Source organism: Ahaetulla prasina, chromosome 1, assembly GCF_028640845.1.
Source record: "Ahaetulla prasina isolate Xishuangbanna chromosome 1, ASM2864084v1, whole genome shotgun sequence".
Classification (NCBI taxonomy): Eukaryota; Metazoa; Chordata; class Lepidosauria; order Squamata; family Colubridae; genus Ahaetulla; species Ahaetulla prasina.
The window spans coordinates 333,346,620-333,367,334 of NC_080539.1; positions in this window are offsets into that span (position 1 = coordinate 333,346,620).

Here is a 20,715-nt window from a genome sequence, read left to right on the forward strand (position 1 = left end):
GAATGCTCTGTTTTTTCTACTCCTCTCCAGTAGCGTGCTAGAACTAGGCAAGAGAACATTATTCTAGAGCCGTGATGGCGAACCTATAGCATGCGTGCCAGAGGTGGCGTGCAGTGCCCATTCTGTGGTCCCATGAGCCGTTGACCCAGTTCAGCTCCACTGCGCATGCGCACGCACCTTTTGCCGGACAGCTGGTCTTTGGGTCTCTGCCATGCATGTGTGGGAGGGTGCATGCACCTGCATGGGGGATGGGGAACATGCGGGGCAGTGGTGGGTTTCAAAATTTTTTACTACCGTGGGTGTGGCTTGGTGGGCGTGGCAGGGGAAGGATACTGCTAAATCTCCATTCCCCCCCAATCAGCTGGGACATGGGAAGCAGAGAATAGATGGGGGGAAGGACAATCAGAATTTTTACTACCGGTTCTCTGAACTACTCAAAATTTCTGCTACCAGTTCTCCAGAACTGGTCAGAACCTGCTGAAAACCACCTCTGATGTGGGGGGGGGCTGTGTGCGCATGCGTGGGGGGGGCAGGCACATGTGGGGGGCCACATGTGCATTGCATTTTGGGGGTTTGGGCGCACATGCTTTGGGTACTCGGTCCCAAAACTGGAAAAGGTTAACCATCATTGTTCTAGAGGAAATATTGCAAGAAACATTGTGAAATTTGGAATGCATACCAATTTAACCAACTGCTATCAGTAGAATATTTTTAGCTGACTCAGGAGTAGCTGTCCTTTATAAAACATTGAAAGCTTCTCTTTTGAATAAGCAACTTGATTCTAGACAGATTGGCTTTCTGACATAATTTTGTTTAATTTATTAAAATACACAATTATTTGTGTTTGCCTTTTTTGCTTCGGCATCATGTTGTTGACTCATGCTCATCTTCTAAGCAACCAAATTCTTTCCATTAGTATTACTATCTTTTACTCTAGAGCCAAGCACCTGATTTCTTTTTCCTAAATTAATGGAGAAAGAAAACAACAAAGAAAAATTCTGATCATAATCCAGATACTCATGCAAATGTTATTAATTATTTCTCAATTCTTCTCTGACATGTTTAAAATAAATTACAGTAAATCCAAAAATCCAGCTGCTTCCATCTGAGTGGAATATATCATAATTTAATGAAGACAGCCATCTGGTCTGGTATAGGACTCTAATTAAGAAATATATGAATCAAAGCAAAATTAATTCTAGAATAATTAGCATTTTACAACTTTTGCAAGGAAAAATATAACAAATCACTATGCAAAAAGTTTTCTTAAGCATGTTGTAGCTATCATCCCATCTTTCTTTAAGCTGCTGAGGTAAATGTAACAATCTATTTTGTCCATGGCATATACAGCACTCTAAGTTGCCTCCTCCTGCAGTTTTAGATTTGAAAACAATCAATTTAGAAATTGGCACATACCTCTTCTTTTTTAGAGTTTATGTTTAACCTCTTCCTCTTCCTGAGGCATAATTAAAATCCAATTTCTCTAATCCACAAAAAGTATTTTCAGTATAAATCCAGTCGTAGTCACTTGAATAAAGGCCACTAAAAATTGAATAATGGGATTGAAGGTGAAATGTACTAATATCCAGAGTATTCAAAGAGCTCAATATGGTTGTATAATAAATTTTAATGCTTATGTAATGAAAATGTTTGTACAATATACGGTGGTGCTTTGTTTTAATGATTTTTTTCTTTTAGTTTCTGGTTTTATGGTATTTTATTTTATTTTATTTCATTTTTTAAGTAAAAAAGTTTTATTTCCATTTTCCAACAACCTATTCAATATACAGTCTCTTATTCAACATTAGTCATTAACTTTCATTTGTTACTTATTCGGACCTGCCCAGCTACCACTTCCTTCCTTAACAAACCTCTCCTCCTCCCTTCTCTACTTTCTTCTACTTTCTTCATCCTTCCTCTCCTTCGCTTTTCTACATCCTCTCCTCCTTCCCTACTCTTCTCTTCCACCCTTTCTAACCCTCTCTCTTTCCCCTTTCTTCTTCCTCTCCTTTCCCCCTTTTCTACCTCTCTCTTTCCTACCTACTTTCTTCCTTCATTCTCTCCTCTCCCTTTCCATTCCCTTCTGAAATGGCAGCTGAGCAGCCTGATTTCATTTCAAATTATTTCTATTTCTTAATTACATATCTTCAATCATTCCTTTACATTGATCCTTCATCTCCCCCCCTCTCCCCCCTTCCCCTCCCACCCCCCGAGACTTCCCAGAACAAAGTACAGTGTATAAGATTAACAATCATAAATTAAAATACAACATAAGTCATAATCCATAGTCACTCCTCTCTCTAAGACCTTAACTCCCCTTCCAGAAACAAAAAAGTACATTCTTCTTCCAGTCCATTATATATCAGTCCATTCCACTCCTAAAATCTTCAGAATCTTCCAATTAAATTAGTATTTCCAGTTCATCAATAAAATACATAGTTTTAATATCCAATCTTCATCAATTAACACCAAATATATATCAATCCATTCCACTCCTGAAGTCTTCAGAATCTTATAGTTTTAATATCCAATCTTCATCGATCAAGACCAAGACGATATTCCATCTTCCAGTATTCATCAGAAATTCTTTTATAATATACCTTTCTTCCTTAAACAGTCTCCCAAATATAATTCATATTTCCAGCTTAAATTCTTAAATTTTTATCCAATCTCCAAAAATAAACAATATTCTATCTTCTCATATCTTTAATATCACTTACATAAATCAAATAACATTGCTAATAATAATATTTCTTCAATTTACCTTACATCTGTCAAATAACATTATTAAAATTATAACTTATATCCAAAATATATCAATTATAACAATTAAATTCTATTTAACCAAATACCAACATTACATCCATAAATTTTTCTATCTGTCCTCCAAAAGTTAAACAATATTCCATCTTATACCTCACATATATCAAATAGTAACACCTTATACCCAAAATAAGTCAGTTGTAAAAATTAAACCCTATATATATATATTTTTTAAAAATACCATCAAAATCACATCTTAAGCATTCCCCTTCCCCTTGTCTTCTATCTTATACATTTTCCACCATCTGCTCACCAATCAGCTTAACATCTAACAATAAAGAATTTCCAATCTTTAATATATTGGTGTAAAAATCTCTTGTTTAAAAACTTATTAAGAAAAGATAAGCCTCCAAAAGTTCCTATAAAAAAAAAATTCCATATTTGAAGTGAAGAAGTTTCCAAGATTTTAGTAGTTAGTTCTGTTTGCTTAAGAGCCATTCTTAAACTGTAAAATCTACCAAAAAGAGAAAAAAAATTCAATAAACTTTTCTTCTTAAACATTGTGATAAAGAAAAAGGTAAAAAGAAAAAAAAATCATTAACAGTTCTTATTCATTCCATTTAAAAAGTAGCTTGTTATGTTCTTCTCTTCCTTTGTCCTTTTATAGTTTCACTTTCCTTTGTATATTGCAAACGCCATTTTAAATCCACTCAAGTTGAAAGTTAGTTCAAAGGAAAGCTATTTAAGAGCTGAAGTTAAGATTTATTACTTGCAAATTCTTGCTAGTCCTCCTACTTTGTTCTGTCTGTGTTGAGTTCTCTTTAAAAATAAATCTTGGCACAGAGATGGTCGCGGCTTCTCGTTCTGTATAAACAGAAGCACCCTGGGCACGGAGCTTCGTCAGGCTAAAGGGGAGCTCTCACCCTTCGATCCCCTGGTTAAATTCCAGGGGCTCCCGGGGAGCTCTACCCAAACCTGACCACTCTTCCCTCCCCCTTCTCCCGGGGGAGAGAATTCCAAACCGTTTGACAGCCCATTTACGCTGTCAGGGACGGTTTGACGAAACCCAGGGCAGACGATCCCAAAGGAACGTCCACGAAGCCTGCGTTGCCAGTGGAAGTCTCATGGTATTTTATTTTAATTGTTGTAAATCATGTTGTGACTGAGGCAGCCTATAACTTTAATTAATTAAAGAATAACTTCAGTTTTCTTGGTTCTGATCATTTTGAGCATCAGTTATTTTAGTAATTCTTTTTTTTATTTGTCAATCATATATAAGATAACAGGTAAAAGTATAAACATAATTTGGATACACAAAAAGAGTAAGTAAAAAGGAATATTAGGACAGGGACGGTCGGCACGCAGCTGCACTTATGCACGCCCCTTACAGACCTCTTAGGAATGGGGTGAGGTCAAGTTTAAGATTAAAGTTTTGGGGGTTTGGGGAAGAAACTACAGAATCAGGTTGTGCATTCCAGGCATCGACCACTCTGTTACTGTAATCATATTTTCTGAAATTGAGTTTGGTGCGGTTTACCTTAAGTTTGTATCTATTGTGTGCTTGTGTATTGTTGTGGTTGAAGCTGAAGTAGTCATTGGCAGGTAGGACATTGTGGTAGAAAATTTTATGTACTATGGTTAGGTCAGACTGAAGTTGGCGTAGTTCTAAGTTGTCTAAGCCCAAAATTTGGAGTCTGGTGGCATAAGGTATTTTATTGCAAGCAGAGGAGTGGAGGACTCTTCTTGTGAAATATCTCTGGACTCTCTCGATTGTATTTATGTTCGATATGCAGTGCGGGTTTCAGACAGATGAGCTATATTCAAGAATTGGTCTAGCAAATGTTTTGTATGCTCTAGTTAGTAGTATAATATTACCAGAGAAGAAGCTACACAAAATTAGGTTAACAACTCTTAGTGCCTTTTTGACAATGTTGTTACAGTGGGCTCTGGCACTTAGATCTTTAGAAATGAATACTCCAAGGTCCTTGACAAAATGAGGGTCATCTATAAGGTCATGTCCATCTAATTTGTATTTTATGTTTTGATTTTTTTTTGCCAATGTGCAAGACAGAGCATTTTTGGTTGAGATTTGAAGTTGCCACTTGTTAGACCAATCTGACACATAGTCAAGGTCTTTTTGAAGGATAGTTGCATTGTCTGTAGTTGGTTTACCTTGTTTGTGTATCATTATTCGAATAACATAAAATCCAATCCTATGCATGTTAATGCACTGAAAACTCCCATATAGCTCAATCTGACTTGCTCCAGCTAAGTGAACTCATGTAATACCTTTATTAACGAAAGTTAGTAAACAACTGTGTTGTTTAAATGTGAAATACACAATTTTTTTCCCTGTCCCCCAGCATCAGTCAATTCCATGCTTTAAAACTGTTTGCATTTTCATAGTACAGGATTTCACTTACAGGTAGAAATATTACAATATGCCTGTTAATAGATAAGATAAATAAGTGAACACCGAGAGAGAGAGAGTTGATCAGTCTTACTGTATTGTATATTTCAAATATTTTATTTCTTTTATTCAAATCAATCATTGCAAACTATTTAAAAATGCAGCAAGCATTTGGCTATGAATTTGGCTATCTGGAGAAGCCTTGATTTTTTGCAAAGTTTTGTGGAATCACAACATATCACGCAACTAGTTCATTTACTGCAGATGAATGGCCATTGGAGGCTTATATCCAATAGTGCTGTTCATTCTATAGGATATTTCTTATCCTTGGAAAAAAAATTATATTGATTCCTATCAAACTTCTGGCTCAGTGGTGGAACTCTTGTGTTGCATGTTAGAAGGTTCAAGATTAATTCCCTGGAATCATCATGTATTTTACCATTCTTAAAAAAAACCCTCTGAGTCTACTTGGGCATCATGTGTGTACAAGTAATAAATAGATAAGAGGGCCAGGTCCTCTGATAGGGACTGTTTAAATGCTTTGCCTCATTGCAAACTTTTATAATTTTCACCCACAGATGCATCAGAAATGACATTTTTAACACCAGTAAATAATACATATGGATTTTTTGATCTGGAGCTCCCTCCCATCTACACAGTTACTATTTAAATAAACAAATACACAATTTCCTCTTGTGTGATCAAAATCATTTCTACAGTATTTTGTTCCTTGACTGAAATCGGAATTGCAACCTCATATATAATATGAATATCTGTACGGGGATCTGGTTGCTTATTTATAGGACACTGATGAATTTCAAATTAAGGTGCTTGCATTAATTTGGACCATTGGTTCATATCTCAATATACAGATAGCATTGTCAGAAATAATGAGACATAGAAGATAATAGGAGATGTCTAACATACTATTAGGTTTTTTTAATGGATTTTTCTAATACTCAACTAATTGCGCATTAGATGATATTTTTTTTGCTTGATCCAGAAGCAGTTATGTTATATTTTTAAGAGTTCATGTGCAAGGATTCTGGAGAAATATGCACCGCAATTATGTTGACAAAATAGTATGCATTAGTATGGATTTTCTTTAGAAGAATGAAAAACATGAGTGTGGGATAAGAACCTATTGTCAAATTCCTCCTCTCTCTTCTTTATTCTTCTCTAAATATATAATCTGAAGGAAACGTTGGTCATATACACTCACTTAATTCACCATAGGGAGCAATGTCTGCTTTGCAGTGATGCAGGTATCTTCTTACTTAGCTTGATGAGCCTTTTTTCCTTTCTTCAATAATGTCAAGAAATGTATCTTCCATAATTCCATAATTTCACAGCCTCCTTCTTATTCTTATTCGGATAGAATTTTATTTCTTAGTAAGTAGCTCTTGTGGAATTAATTACATCAACAACTCTTCCAAGGAACACTTTCTTCCAAGAACGTGAAACCCTGAACAATAAATAGAATAATCAAATTGTCTTATTATACTGATTTTGTCCATTAGCTCTTTCAGCTTAATAATGACAGCCTCTCTTTTTCAACTTTGCCTAGAGATGCATGGATTGAATCAGGTAGCTGTTTTATTTAGGTCAAAAACTTTCTCAAAGGAGATTGTTTGGTGAAGTTGTTAAGGCATCAAGAAAAGGTGATTCCCACCATAGGCAGTAAATCAGCTAGATGAGCTTGGGCCAGTCACCCTCTCTGTGTCCTAAGAAAGAAGCATTGGCAAATCACTTCCAAAATCTTGCCAAGAAAATCATGGGAACGTCTCCAGGCATTCACCAGGAGTCAATACTAACTCAAAGACATACACATGCGTATGCAAAAACCCTGTCCCAGTGCACTACAGCTCTTCCTAAATCTAAAGATTTATAGGAACATCTAGCTGATTGTTTGTCTATTTTAGCCAATACAGTTTTACTCAAGTTGGGAATTGTTCTCTGTGTCCAGGGGTGGGATTCTACCAGTTTGGATTGGTTCGGGCAAATCGGTAGCTCCGATGATCAGCTGGGAGCGAACTGGTTTGCTCTGACAATCAGCTGGGCCCAACTGCCCGTCCCTGCTCTTTACTTACCTTTATTTCCTTTGTTTGAAGCCCAGCTGATCGGTGCGGCAGAGTGGACTGCTGTGCCTCAGCTATTTTATTCACCGGGGCTGCAGTAGAAGGTAAATTTTAGAGCTGAATTCAAATGCACAACGCATGCGAAGCGCGCGCTCAGCGAACCGTTTGTTACCCCGGTTGAATCCCATCACTGTCTTTGTCCATAATGTTTCTTTTCCCATTTTTTTTTCTGGCTTATCAAAGAACATCTTTTATATGCAGAGCAACTACTCTACCAAGAAACTACAATGCTATTTTACTCCGTATTTGTATTTATCTTTGCTTCTCTCCACACTTGTTTTATTTCTTTGTAACTTGGGTTTTTATTGATATTTTTTTCCAATTAAATATAACAGCACTAACAATATATGTTGTGGCTCTTGTTGCAACCCATTACTTGTTGGTTGCACAGCCTATTTACGGAAGAGTTAGGAGTTTGCCAATGGCACTTCAGGGGCAAATAACAGCAGATTGGATGTTTGTCAAGACACTGTTCAAAGGGAAATGAGATTTTGGCTCTTGTGCACAGTAATCATAGTCTATGTTGGATATTTTTGTAAGGGAAAGATCTGGTCAGATACAGAAACATTTGTTAATAATACTTTAATATAACATTCTTTGGTTCTAAATTAAACTTATGGCTAAATTGAAGACAGAAGGGTATTTTTGTTGTTCAGTAAAATGTTCTTAAAATATTATAATAGGTTAAAATTTAGCTTAACTAAATGGATGTTAGTGGAAATAGCGCAGTAGCATAACTAGGTGACAGGCTTTTTTCTATTTAAGCATGTTTTTTTTATAAAAAAGTCTGTTTCTGCTGTATTAATTCCCCACTGGGATTCATTTAGCAGAGGGCACTGTCCCAAAAGTGCACTTTTACCTTTATGTTACAAAAAAAAAGTTTCTGCTAAATCTGCAAGGCACTCTAATAGTTTTTGTTGCTTTGGGAATATTATATATCAGTTTTAAATTTCACTCCACTGCTAGGAACGAAGGGAGAGGAGTGATTCAGCTGGGTCCAAACACCTTATGACTCAGAGGTTTAATGTTACCAACTAGTTTTAAGTCTTGAGCTGAATCTATAAAATGACAAGACTAGCAATGCATACTAAAACATTTTAATGCGGTTTCCTTCTCCCAAAAAAGCAAAAGGAAGAGCAATGATCTACCAGGAACAATGAGAAGTTAAGTGGGGAAGACTCTAATAATCGAGAAAAGTTGGAGTTCAAGGTGAAAGACGAGGAATGGTTTTTAAAATCATAGAATTTTTCAGAGGAAGGTTCTCAGACCTCAGAAAGTTTGGCATGTTTCTTGCTCATTGTTAACATTTGCAATAGCCTGGATCATATCTGAGAAGAGTAACTCCACATTGTAGATACAGTATTCAGACCATGTGATTAAACTTATGAGGCAACTGGACTCATGAATGTTCACTCCATGTTTTCAGGTTTTCCTGAAATCCTCAGAAATGTTTCTTTTCCTTCCTTCCTTCCTTCCTTCCTTCCTTCCTTCCTTCCTTCCTTCCTTCCTTCCTTCCTTCCTTCAAAAAAATCTTTTCTTAGCCTATTTTAGACCACTCTAAATTTTTATATCTCAAAGGAGCATCAATAGATCTGCCCTCTGCCCCCCTCATAAAAGTAATGCAGTTCTATTAATGCCCTGCAAAAATCTATACTTCTTCATTCTCAAGGATTTAGACTTGTGAAAAATGTCTGGTGTTGATAGAAATTATAGTCCAACCTGTTTGGAGAGCATCAAACCATACACAGAACTCCCTTGGCTTTTACTAAAACACAGTTCTACAAGGAATAGGAAATCTGTCCATTTTGGTTTCACTCACTTGCTCATCTTCCAAGCTAGCATATTAGAAGAGAGAATGGGGCTTAATTCTCTTCCACCTCCAGTAGAGGGGAGGATGTGAGCAAAGCCTTGGAACAGGAAAGGGAAAGCTTTGAGTTCAGCAATCTTGTCCATAATAAACAGAGTTAGATTTATATAGTTTAAAGGAAGCTCTGCGATAGTCAAACAACAATAAGACATTTGGTAATTGTAAAAATATTATTATCAACTAATATTTACCAAACTCTGAAGAGACCTGCTTGCTGTTCCTTGTAAAAATCATTTAATTTAAACATTTAAAAGGTATTCTTTTTCCTTATCTTTTCCCCCTAGAAATCATATTGCCCAAGTCAAATATGAACTGAAACCTGTGACATGATTAGATCTACATGCATTAAAAATTCTCAGGTTAAAAATTCATGCAAAATGTGTATGTATGTTTATGTAAGATATAACAGAAAACTATTTGTCAAAAAAGCATGTATTCAGAAAAAAAGATGCATAAGATAATATCTTTTTAAAGATAATATCTTTTTAAAAGAGGGCCGGTTTAGCTCACGCTGGTAAAGCCTGCTATTAAGAACACAGTAGCCTGCAATTACTGCAGGTTCGAGCCCGGCCCAAGGTTGACTCAGCCTTCCATCCTTTATAAGGTAGGTAAAATGAGGACCCAGATTGTTGGGGGGGCAATAAGTTGACTTTGTAAAAAATATACAAATAGAATGAGACTATTGCCTTATACACTGTAAGCCGCCCTGAGTCTTCGGAGAAGGGCGGGGTATAAATGTAAACAAACAAACAACAAACAAAACAAACAAATCTTCTAGGGACATGTACAATAGAATATATATCTATTGCATTGTGCTTAAATTGATGTATTTAGATGAATGCTCTCCTGTAATCTGTTTTTATTTATTTTATTTATGTTGCTTTATTTATTTTAATAGTTTATGTTAATAGTTGTGATATTGGTTTTATGATACCCAGAACACATTTAGTGAGATGGGCAGCCATACATTTTTTTTTAATAAATAGTCACCTAGACTTACTTTGATGATTGAGATAGCATAGAAGTTCATAAAAGTATATAGTAATGACATACCTAATGTTAATATGGTAAACCACATCACCTCAAAAGGTTATATAATTCACAGATTTACATGTGTCAATGAATACCAATGGTTGCAAAGCTAGAATTCATCATTATAATGTAAGTAGAAATACAGCAGAGCTCTTCAATGACCAATTTTAAACTGTCCAGTCAAGTTGTATGTTACAAGTGCCTAAATAAACAGTAACTAGCACATTCTATTTATGGGGGGAAATTAAGCATAACATCAAAATAAGAAAACAGTAAATATGGCAAATTCAGAGGTTTGAATACCATTTCCAGTTGACTCAGTGCTACTTTTTATTTTTTAATTACACAATTGTTAATAAGATTCCAAAAGGTGAGGAACTAGTTGGGCCTGAAATTACCTAGGTAAGATAATTGAACAACTACTCTGTCTTTTTATGGTTGTGAGTGATATGTCTATTTCCAACAACTCCAGGCATTGAATATTTTAAAATGAAGCTAATTCAGTCTTGGAAAAGAGGGAAAGACAGTCAAATGTCAGGAAAATCAGGAGATCCAGACAATTCAAATGCCTATAAAGATTTTTTGTAAGCTTAAGTTCTCTACAAGAATCTGAACTAAAATGGCCAAAAGAATTTAGCGGGAGGTAAGAGAAGAAGGAATTCAAGGTGGGTTGGACTTGAATCTTTTGTGGGTGTGATTTTGGTTTGATTCCTTCTTCGGGCTCAGCTTGGTCACTTCCTACAATTCTGTAACAATGATCTAAATATTTCTACCTAGCAGTTTCAATAATGAAAAATAGTGAAGAAATGGAAATTACTTAAAATTGTTGAAATCAAGGCAAGATAAATGTGTGTGTGTGTGTGTGTGAGAGAGAGAGAGAGAGACAGACAGACAGACAGACAGACAGACAGACAGACAGTGAATGTGTAACCTACCTTTCGTGTAAAACTAAATATGTCATATATAGCACTCCTTCCGTATATTTTCCCTACAGTGTGAAGCAGGGGTGGGTTCTACTTACCTTTATTACGGGTTTGCAATGGGAGCACACTCGCACACTTCTGTGCATGGGCAGATTGTCCATTATGACATCTGGGCAGGTGGGTGGAGCCTCCTGTGACTTTTACTACCAGTTCGCAAGAACCGGACAGAACCAGGAGCAACCCGCCATTGATGTGAAGTAAGTTGGGCTGTGAGACCCAAGGTCACTTAGCTGGTTAGAAAATTTCTCACTTTCTAGTCTATTACATAAAGAGAAGGTCCGGAAAAGAAAAAAAAATCTGAACTATGGTTGTAGAAAAACAGAACAACAGATTACTGCAAATAAAAAAAAAATGACACCACTAGAGTAATTGTCTCAGGTCCATAGAAAGCACAATGATCTTCATGAGAGAGGTATGAGAAGGAAATCCTTTTCCCCACTGTTCTCATCACAAACACATCATTTGAAATATGCAAAATAAAATCATTTTGGAATGAAGTGCTTTGGAGGTATCAAAGAAAATCAAAGCTATTCAGCCACAAGATATATCTGGATTTTTTTTTTAAAAAAAAAAGAAAGATGAAATATTTGAAGAAAAGAATATCTTGTCAACAAGTAAGGCATGGAGGTTGTGCTATTATACTTTGAGGTTGCAGTGGCACAGGGAATATGTGGGTGAAAGGAAAGAAAGAATTAAATCTCAACGGGGTGAAATCCAGCAAGTTCTGACTGGTTTTGGTGAACTGGTAGTGGAAATTTTGAGCTGTTTGGAAAACCAGCAAATACCACCTGTGGCTGGCCCGAGAGAGGGGTGGGAATGGAGATTTTGCAATATCCTTCCCCGAGGAGTGGGGAGGGAATGGGGATTTTGCAGTGTCCTTCCCCTGGAGTGGGGTGAGAGTGGAGATTTTGCAGTATCCTTCCCCTGACATGCTCACCAAGCCACGTCCTCCAAGCCATGCCCACAGAACTGGTAGTAAAAAAATTTGGATTTCACCACTGAATATCAACCTATCCTAAGAACTATGTCCCACAATCAGTGAAGAAAACAAAGCTGAAAACATATAATATCTGGTTATATAGTATCAGCAAGACAACAATCCAAAACATATCTCCAAAATCCACTATGAATTACAGCAAAAAAAAAAAATAGATAAAAGATTTTGGAATGGCCTTCAGACTTTCCAGACTTGAATATTATTGAGAATCAGTGGGGAGATCTCATGTATATAGTGCATACAAAGACACCTTGGAATATTTCTGAATTTGAAGAGTTTTTGCAAGAAAGACTGGGAAAAAATCCAAACACAAAAATAGAAAGACTCTTAGCTGGCCATAGGAAATGTTTGAAAGCACTTTTTTCTGCCAAGGGAGGTATTACAAAGTTCTGACTGAAAAGGAATCCAAATTTCTCCAGCTGCCATATTTACAGCTTTTTTATTTGGAATTTGTAAACCACTACATATAAAAGTTAGTCTACATTAATAATTGCAGAGTGGTTTCTCTTATTTATATGACAGTATATCCCAACCAGAAGAACTCTGAACAGTGTTCATGACCAATCCAAATGATTTGTATCTTCATACATTAAAATCATCAATTCTAAATGTAGTTATAAAAATGCAAAACTTGGGTGGGGGAAAAGACTACTAAAGTAATTTTGTTTAAGGATCTTAAACTTAAGGGTGGTAGGTCTAATGCAGGGGTGAAATCCAGCAGGTTCTGACAGTTTCTGGACAACCAGTAGCAGAAATTTTGAGCAGTTTGGAGAACTGGTAGCGGAAATTTTGAGTAGTTTGGAGAATCGGCAAATACCACCTCTGGCTGGCCCCAAAGTGGTGTGGGAATGGAAATTTTGCAATATCCTTCCCCTGCCACGCCCACCAAGCCATGCCCACAGAACTGGTAGTAAAAAAAATTGGATTTCACTACTGGTCTAACTACTAATTACTTTTGGAGGGGTCCATAAAGCAAGGGCTATTGCTAAGAAGGTTTGTTTCCTGGCGTAAATCTTCTTGACCTTTTATAAAAGGGAGAGAGTCAGAGTAAGCTTTCTCTAGAAACATGGACTAAATAGGAAAACTATAATTGGCAAGGTGGTCCATGATGTATCTCAATGCAATACCATATAGAACTTTATGGATGATAACCAATTCTCTGAGTTAGACCCAGGAATCTACTGGCAGCCAGTATAGCAACTGCAATATTTGTGTTACCTTACAGTCATAATCTATTATATACCATAGCCATTCTTTCATGGGATGCTTCCAGACATCAACCTTTCTAGTCTAGCTAAACTCCTGGACACCACTTTGGAATGTTCTGCCTATCTCCATAACATTGTCCCCATGTCTGTTCCACCAGTTTAAATAACAGTTGTTTTGTCCTATCACTCCTTTACTTGTTTATACTATATTTGTGATCACTTGCTTGCTGTCACTTCACTGCCCACCTGAGACACACTGCTAAGAAGGCATTGCCATCAAAGTAGTTCATATTTCTCGGTAGTCTTTGCCACTTTTCCAACCCAGTAAATTCTTTATAGAGTTGAATCATAGAACATTCATTAGGTTGTTGTTGTTGTTGTTGTTGTTGTTGTTGTTGTTCTTCTTCTTCTTCTTCTTCTTCTTCTTCTTCTTCTTCTTCTTCTTCTTCTTCTTCTTCTTCTTCTTCTTCTTCTCCTCCTCCTCCTCCTTCTCCTCCTCCTTCTCCTCCTCCTCCTCCTCCTCCTCCCCCTCCCCCTCCCCCTTCTCCTTCTCCTTTGCTTCTGAACACTCTATCATGATCTCTGCCATGAATCCTGAGAAGGGTGATCCCACAGATGTTCCTCTGGTAGTAGAATTATTATAATATAATAATAATATTAACAGAGTTGGAAGGGACCTTGGAGGTCTTCTAGTCCAACCCCCTGCCCAGGCAGGAAACCCTACACCATTTTGTACAAATGGTTATCCAACTTTTTTTTTTTTTTGAATTTATATCCTACCCTTCTCCGAAGACTCAGGGCGGCTTACACTGTGTAAGGCAATAGTCTCATCCTATTTGTATATTTATATACAAAGTCAACTTATTGCCCCCCCAACAATCTGGGTCCTCATTTTACCTACCTTATAAAGGATGGAAGGCTGAGTCAACCTTGGGCCTGTTGGGACTCGAGCCTGCAGTAATTGTAATTGCAGGCAGCTGTGTGTTAATAACAGGCTGCATTAGCCTGGTGAGCCACTTCCCAGCCTTAAAAATTCCCAGCATTTACAACTTCTGCAGGCAAGTTGTTCCACTGATTAATTGTTCTAACTGTCAGGAAATTTCTCCTTAGTTCTAAGTTGCATCTCTCCTTGATTAGTTTCCACCCATTGCTTCTTGTTCTACCCTCAGGTGCTTTGGAGAATAGTTTGACTCCCTCTTCTTTGAGTTATTGATTTAACTGAAACTAGATAATGGGCAAAGGTTGAAGAGTTCCATGATTCTTGTATTTCAATTTCAGTGTATTTGGTTAGGTTGTGTAATACCCACTACTAGTTCTGGATCTATGTTGTAACACCGAATGAAACCATAATTTCATCTTCTATTCTTAGGTCTTTTTTATTTTCTGGTGTCATTATAGAAATAATTGATAGCATGTTCACTCTCCTCTATGAGATGGCCAACTCTCTTTGTGGTTTCTAGGGGTATGTTATAAGTTGGGGTTTCTAGTAATGATACAATTGAATGAAGTCATATGTTGGATTTGTGTATGTTTGGACATCTAAAGAAGCTGGACAGGTTGACTGCTTTTTATTTACTATTGTTCTTCCTTTGTGATCTGACCTTTCTTATTTTGCTGCCATCCACATCTGTACAAAGAAGGAAACTGCAGAGCAGTCATCAAAGGAACATACATTAACATGCACTGAATTTCTACATCTTATTCTTTATTTGTGGTAGGGCGATTCAAAATTAGCTTGAAACATTAGGCAGAATAGTTTTTTCTGTCGCCATACTGCTTTTAGCAATATAAATAATCTTTCCTCAGTTATTATTAGCCCATCCCAGTGGAAAATAAATATTGGTGGGAAAGCACGATAAATACTTCTGATTATTCCAGAGAAATACAAATGAGCAGCATATAGATTTTCTAAATAAATAAATGAACTGCTGGGGAACACATTTTCTCAAATGAAAGGATCCATTCTTCATCTCAGATGGTAGCATAGTTACAGTAGGAAATCATATTTTCAACAACGAACTGGTTATAGTGGGTGACACTTTACTGATTGCCACTTCAGTTGAGATGTGCAAATATATTAAACTTGACAAAAGTTATGTGTGTGATTTAGAGTCTAATAAGCTACAAATTAAGATAAGAGGCACACTCTTAATTTGCTAGTCAATAATTGCAGACAATATGCAAAGCAATATTAGGAAAGGAATAAAAAACTATTGGGGAAAAAAGGAACATCTTGGCTAAAATGGTAACTAAGAAAAATCTATTTGAATATTTTGAATCGTATAAGATAAGAAAATGTCAATACTCTGTTCATGAATTGTGGTTGTATGGAAGGGGGGAAACTGAAAAACCAACAAAAACTTATATAAAAAATAATAATAATAGCAGACAAATGCCACTAACATTTATTAATTAGAACAAAATGTGAGTCAGTTAAGTGATAAGGAACTCACTTTGCAGGGGGTTCTTAAGGGTGAACAACGTCTGTTCACAATATAGTACAAAATACTACAATCGTTTTATGCTTTCAAAGTCTTCCTAATATTTTTCAAGGGAATCAAAATAAGTAAATTTGTATTTTCAATGTCTATTGGAGCTGAGGTAGCATAGTAAAAGTAAACAATGTAGATATTAATATTTGCTGAAGGATAATAGTGAGTCAAGATGCTTTTGCAGAAATGATGGTAAACAGAACCTGCCAAGAAATTACAATTAACTGGTGACATTATAATGAGGGGTGAGTAAGAAAGGTGAATCTCAGTTTTTTTTCCAGGAATTCAAATATCCTTGCATTTATTCTGGGCCTTTGGGCCTCTGTGCTTTATCTTCTGTAGTCAAGAAATGCAGAGGGAATGATGGAGATTGTGAAATAATCAAACATCGAATGAGCAGAAGCAGCAAAACAGCAAGTGAATTGTGCATTTTGAGTATCTATGGAACTCGTAAAAAAGTGGACATCGTCATTCACCTTACTGAATGGGATACTTTTCCTGAGTATATAATTTAGGCATCACAATAACACTCAAAAGAAATCCAATAAATCCAATAAATCCAATAAATAAAAAAGAAGATCATCTAGGAGTCCCAGGCCTTGGTATAGCCTCTAACCTGCTCAGATTCTTCGAAAGTCTTTAGATCAAAGGTGTTGAGAACCTGCAGCCTATGGGCTAACTCCTGCTTTTGGATATCCTGTTGGAATCCCCCCTTAATAATTTAACAATCTTCTTCTTTCTCAGGGTGCAAATGGCAGGCGATCCAAAGACCTCTCTGCTTGAGACCTCAACACTGCTGCTAGCTAATAGAAAAAAATACTGTTTTGCCTGACACATGTAACTAAAGAGGCTGGTGAAGGATACTAGGGGGAATTAATTATAACTCTGCCTGGCCTGACATATCTGTTTAATTGATGCCCTCCTCTGTTCAGCTTTGTGGTATAAAAGCATTGGCGGCAGATTAACTTTTCTATTCAGCTTCTGAAATGGAAAGAAAGCATAGAATAGCTTTGTTCTGGGCAACTTTGGTGCCACACTACATTTTAATTTGCTCCTTCCATGGACATGCAGGAAGTTGGTTGTGATGAACGTCAGAAAGGGATGAATATTTGCACATCCTGTGTCTCTTTCTGGAGTGGCCCCAGCCCCAATTGGGCCTCTGTGTTCTGTTATCTCCCATTTTATAAATCACACACAAATATATGCACACATTGAAATGCTACCCTCCTTTGTGGCACATGGGGATAGATTAAAAAGAAGCATTCTCCTTTGACTGGGACATCAGTGATTGTATATTCCTAAATTGTGGACGTTAAATACTTACCCTGAGAGTCAAGAGACTTAAACAGTTGTATTGTGTAAACAAAGTCCCAGTGGGTATAAGCTTTTTGTAATCAACTGATTTGATCAGTTAGCTGGAAAGTCTGATACAGGTCATTCTCAGTCACATGCATAATGCACCCACAAAGAAGATGGTCATGTCCTTAAGATGGATCATAACATCACTTCCTTACCTTATAAATATTTTTATTTTATTTTTATTTATTTATTTTGTCGAGTACATATTAGATAATATATATATAAGTATAAGCTTGAATTGAATACATAAAATGAATACAATTAAAGGGAACAATAGGACAAGGATGGTAGGCACGCTGGTTGTAATGTATTTGAATTTTAGGAGGGAAATTTGGGCGGGAAAATGCACGTTGCTGATTGGCTGATGCCTCAGCCAAAATACTATTTAAAGAGGGGGTTTTGCCTGTTGGCTTTTGCTGGGATTACAATAAACCAAAGAGCTGTTGTCACTTGTATCGTCTCCTGCCTCTTCATTGCCCGAACTTAACATTGGCGACGAAGGTGGGATTTTGAAGGCAGTGAGACTAGGAAAAGAGCTGAAGGAGCAACTTAGTTTCAAACCCAGCCAGTATCAAGAGCGGATACATAGTGATGTCTAGCTATACGCCACCAGCGCCATTCAACCCAGCCAAGGAAAAATGGGGGTCGTACATGGCTCATTTCAAGTGTTCGAAGCTAACGAACTGCAAGGAGTATCGGATAATCGGAAGCGCGCTTACTTCCTGAGCCACTGTGGGCCAGAAGTCTTTGATACCACCGAATCGCTGTTGGAACCAATGCCTGTACAGTCAGTGCCATGGCAAACACTACAGATGACGCTACAAGCACACTATGCGCCGGTGCCGTCGAAGTTTTACAACGGTTCGAGTTGAGGCAAAGAGTTCAGCGAGAGGGCGAATCGATAAGCGTGTACATTAAGGAAAGCCACAACCCACTGTAAGTATAGAGACTTGGAGGACACTTTATTAGAACAACTCATTTGTGGGGTCAGGGACATCCAACTACAGAGGCGGCATTTTCAGGTCTGCGGGGCTTAAGGTTAAACTCAACAAATGCCAGATAGGAGTTGAATCTGTAGAATTCTTGGGTTACCAGATAGATAAGGAAGGCATCCACCCAACTGAGAGCAAAGTGCGAGCCATTAGAAAGGCTCCAACCCCAAAAAACAAAACAGAATTACAAGCATTTTGGGGGCTTGTAAACTTCTATGCGGTATTTTTAAAAAATAAGGCAACGGTAGCTGAACCGCTACATAAACTGCTAGCGAAAAAAGCTGTTTGGACTTGGGGCAGGGTTGAGGCTAAGGCATTTGAAGGCATTAAGAATCTCTTGTCCAGCGATAGCCTTCTAATTCCGTACAATGGGACGTTGCCACTAGTACTAGTTTGTGATGCATCACCCTACGGGGTAGGGGCTGTCCTCAGCCACAGGTTACCGAACGGTTCAGAAGCCCCTATCGCATATTTTTTCCCACACGATGTCCGCAGCGGAAAGGAACTATAGCCAACTAGATCGGGAAGCCCTGGCTATAGTTTCTGGGGTTAAAAAATTCCACGAGTACCTGTTTGGGCGGCAATTTGAAATAGTCACAGACCACAGACCTTTATTGGAACTCTTGGCGGGGGACCGTCCAACACCGGTTGTGTTATCACCCAGGCTGACCCGTTGGACTATTTTCCTGGCAGCATATTCGTACAAACTGTCTCACCACCCAGGCAAGGACTTGGGACATGTGGACGCTTTAAGTAGATGCCCGTTGCCAGAGACTATTTTTTTTTTTTTCTTCCAAAAAGTTTTTATTGGTCAAAAAAGGTTTATACAAATACATATCAGGTATGGTAAATTTTCATTTTTCTTATACATGATAAGAATTTTACTCAAAATTTTAAACACATACAACAGCCATATGGCAAGCAGGTGATACGAAGTAGCTAAGTTTATCAATCTTACATACGCAATAAAGAAGGGTCAAGAATAATCAGAATATCATACAAAAGAGAATAAGGAAAACCAACACAATACCAAATATCATTGTCACTTCCTAGTTTTGGATCTCAGAACTCTGGGTTCAGCCTGACCCAACTCAGGGGCACAGCGGCGGCCGCTCCGCCCATGGTCTATAACCTCCCCTTCTTCAATTCCTGGGTCATCTAATTCCAGGAGGGCTTTGTGTTCCTCCACGTAGGCCGCAGCCTCCGCAATTGTACTAATTTTTTTCGTAATGCCCTCCCGGAAAATCATCAATCCCTCTGGCATCAGCCATCTGAAGCCTACTCCCTTCTGGTACAATTTGCTTGACAAAAAGTAATATTTCTTTCTCATTTCACGTACCTGTCTGGGAATCTGCCTCAGAATGGCTATCTCCCTGCCCCTATAAGTCAGTGCCCCACTCCTATGTTTTCTAAGAATTTCATCTCTCGTCTCTCTTCTCACAAATTTGACATGAACCTCTCTAGGAACTGTGTTGCCAGAGACTATTGAAGACCCGACCCCAGGGAAGCCTGTCTTGTTAATTGACTTTTTGGACTCTGGCCCAGTCACATCTATGGAAGTGACTAGGGCATCTTACAAAGACATTGTCATAAGAACTGTGATCGGTTGGGTGCAGAGGGGATGGCCCGCTGCACCGGGGGATCATTTCAAAGAGTTTACAGAAAAGCGTTCGGAACTGTCGGTACAAGGGGGTTGTCTGTTATGGGGGGATAGAGTGGTTATTCCAGAGAAGTTACGAGGGCATGTGTTGGAACTATTGCATGTGGGCCACCTGGGGATTGTGAGGATGAAAAGCCTAGCGAGAAGTTACGTGTGGTGGCCACAAATGGATAAAGACATTAGCGACCGGGTAGGGAAATGCCAAGCATGTCAAGAATCAAGGCCACTACCCCCAACAGCCCCCATAAGGGATTGGGAGAAACCCCAGGGTCCTTGGTCCAGGATCCACATAGATTTTGCCGGGCCGTTCCATGGGCAGACCTTCTTAATTGTGGTAGATGCCTACTCGAAGTGGTTAGAAATTTTACTCATGAAAACCACAACAGCGGAAGCTGTAATCACAGTCTTGAGGCATCTATTTGTGACACACGGGTTGCCCGACACTCTAGTGTCCGATAACGGCCCACAGTTCACGGCCACCCAGTTTGAGGGGTACTTGGCAGAAGAGGGCATCCGACATGTCCTCTCGGCACCTTTCCACCCGGCGACGAACGGACTTGCAGAACGTTTCGTACGCAGTGCCAAGGAAGCGCTATCTAGAATTAGCCCAGGAGATTGGCAATCCAAAATTGATACCTTCCTGGCAGTTCAACATAGAACTCCCTGTGTGACCACCGGCCGCAGCCCATCAGAGTTATTAATGGGTAGAAGACTCCGGTGCCCCCTAGATCAGTTAAACCCAACATACTCCCCTGATGGGTACCAAAGCACAAAGGGAAGAATCAGAACAATGACAACAGGTATGGGCACATAA